This window comes from Sinocyclocheilus grahami, unplaced genomic scaffold (genome assembly GCF_001515645.1).
Source record: "Sinocyclocheilus grahami isolate Dianchi unplaced genomic scaffold, SAMN03320097.WGS_v1.1 scaffold1094.1, whole genome shotgun sequence".
Classification (NCBI taxonomy): domain Eukaryota; kingdom Metazoa; phylum Chordata; class Actinopteri; order Cypriniformes; family Cyprinidae; genus Sinocyclocheilus; species Sinocyclocheilus grahami.
In genome coordinates, this window is record NW_015506273.1 from 348,158 (window position 1) to 351,068 (window position 2,911).

Sequence of the window (2,911 nt, forward strand, 5' to 3'; positions counted from 1 at the left end):
ATTGTTTGTGGTGGCAGAGACGCTGCCCTGCAGCTCCTGCGAGATCGAGAAACTCCTACCTGTCAGAACAAAGTGTATCCTTCCTTCCCATAATCCTCTGCTCACAGAGCGACACTAGCAGATACTAATCAGCTGTCATCTGTGTTTGAATGATGGACAGATGACAGACTGAGCTTGTGGCGTTTCCTTAATTTTCTTCTTCAGCTCAAGAAGAGAATCCGTGTGAGGTGTTAAACTCCGCCCGCTATCGGAAAGGACCTGACAAATGCTTCGACTACAACTCAGAGGTGAAGCGCTGTCTGTTTCTCTGATCAAACACAGTTGTTGTTTTTTTTAAGATTTATTTTTGGCATTTTGCCTTTATTAAGATAGTGTAGAGTAGACAGGAAGCGAAGTGGGAGAGAGATTGGGGGGTGGGATCAGGAAAGGTCCTCAAGCCGGGATTCGAACTCAGGACGCCCGCAACGCAATGGCGCTATACTGTTGGTGAACTGCCCACTAGGCTATCAGCTCCGACCAAAACAGTTTATTATGTTTTTATAATTTTTATTTTATAGACAACATCCATACAACCATCCAGAACACTTGAGCAATCACATTGCAACATTCTGGCAATCTCCCAGAACACCCTAGCAGCCACATGGTCAAATAGCTGAAACCCTCAAGCAGTCACATAGTAATGTCGTGCTGAAACACATAGCGTCCAGGCGATTACTTAGAAAACTCAGGTAATCGTATAGTAATTTCCTGGCAACTACCCAGAATACCCTAGCAACCGAATAGCAAATTTCTGGCAACCACCCAGAGCTCCTGTTAAAGGGTTAGTTCACCCAAAAATGAAAATACTGTCATTAATCACTCACGCTCATGTCGTTCCAAACTCGTAAGACCTCCGTTCATCTTCAGAACACTAATTAAGATATTTTTGATGCATTCTGACAGCTCTCTGACCCTCCCATAGACAGCAAAGGTCCTTACACGATCAACGTCCAGAAATGTAGCAAGGAGATCGGTAAAATAATCCATGTGACATCAGGGTTCAACCATAATATTACGAAGCTACGAGAAAAATAATAACGATTTTATTCAAAAATTTGTCTCCTCCGCGTCACCCTAGTGCCATTTTGGAGAGTATCCACTGAACGCAAACAGCGTATGTTGTTCTGTCTCAGCCGCACCACACGGATACGATGTTTTCGTTCAAATCCAAGCACAAACAACGTAGAAAACTTATCCGCGTATCAAATCACCCTAGAAACCACCAAGAACATTGTAGCAACCCCATAGTGATTCCCTAAGCAACTACCAAAAACTCTTAAGCATCCAAAACACCCTAGCAACTGCATGGAGACATCCTAGCAAATACCAAGAACACTTTAACAACCACATAGCAACATCCTGGCAACCACCTAAAAGACACATAGCAACTGCATAGTGATGCCAAGCAAAAGCCAAGAATTCACAAGCAACCACATCTGTGTAACCACCCAAAACACCCTAGCAACTTCATGCAAACATCCTAGCAACTACCAAAAACATTTAAACAACCACGTCCTGGCAACCACCTAAAACAACCTAGCAAGAGCATAGTGATGTCCTAAGCAACCACCAAGAACTCCCAAGGAACCACATCTGGGTAACCAACCTAAACACCCTAATAACTTAATGCAGACATCCTAACAACCACCAAGAACACTCAAACAACCAAATAGTGACATCCTGGCAACCACCTAGAACACCCTAACAACCCCATAGCAATGCCCTAAACAACTACCAAGAAAACTCAAAGACCAAATCTGGTTCCACCCAAAACACCCTAGAAATTGCGTATGAATGACCTGTCAGCTACCTGAAATAACCTAGAAACGGCATGGCAACATCCTGGCAACCACCTAGAACACCCTAGTAACTGCATAGTGACTCCCTAATGGTGGTCACACACCGGACGAGAAACGTACACTCATATAAAACAATGTGTTTGAATTTTAAAGATGTGGCGCAACGCGGTGCTGCGCTTCTCTTCCGGTGTGTGACCGTTTTAAGCAACTGTCAAGAACTCTCAACAATCACATAGCAACACCCAAATAGCAATTAGAACACCTTAAAACTGCATAGCAACACCCTAGCAACCAGCGTCAAACAACTTGCTTTGCAGATGGTGAGTCTGTGGTCAACGTTAACCTAAACGTTCTCTGTTTGTCTGTGTTTCTGGCAGGAGAACGCGTCAGAGTGTGGCAGCGCTCACTCTTTACACTGTCCGATGCGAGTTCTGCTCTGGATTCAGTTATTGTGGCTTTACCTCATTCTACGATCGTAATCCAAGTCCCACTGCCTTCCTCTCCTGAAATTCTCCTGGTTTTCCAGCTCTCTGTTTCATCGTGAGGTGCATTCCAGCTGTGTGCCGTTACAGCAGAGCATAATGGGGAAACGTGGAACATTGTGCAGATCCAAAAAAACCTGTCTTAAATCATTTCACCTTTATTTCAGAAAACGTACAAAAAAAAAACATACAGTCTTTCTGCTGCCGTAAAGTATTTTTGCTAGCCAAAAACAGGAAAGAACCTGGTTTGTTTCGAAATACTGAAACGCTACTCACGTTTTGACGGTTATTATCACAATCTCGCATTGTGTGTTTATTTGAGTCTTGCTTCGTTCTCAATTTAGTGCCAAACCCTGACATACATGGATGCTCAAATGCTGGGGACGCGCAGCTTTCATTGAAATATAGTTTTTTTTTTAAGCTTCCTTGCCAAGAGAGAATGCAGTATTAATGCAAACTGCTTCGTTTAGAAAAGAAGATTTAGATTTTGTTTCGTGTTCATTTAGAGCCTTTGTCGAATGTTTTAAGGGCATATATTGTCTAAAAACTGCTGCCTGGTTTGTTACCCAACAGTGCCTTGGCGCACTTGTC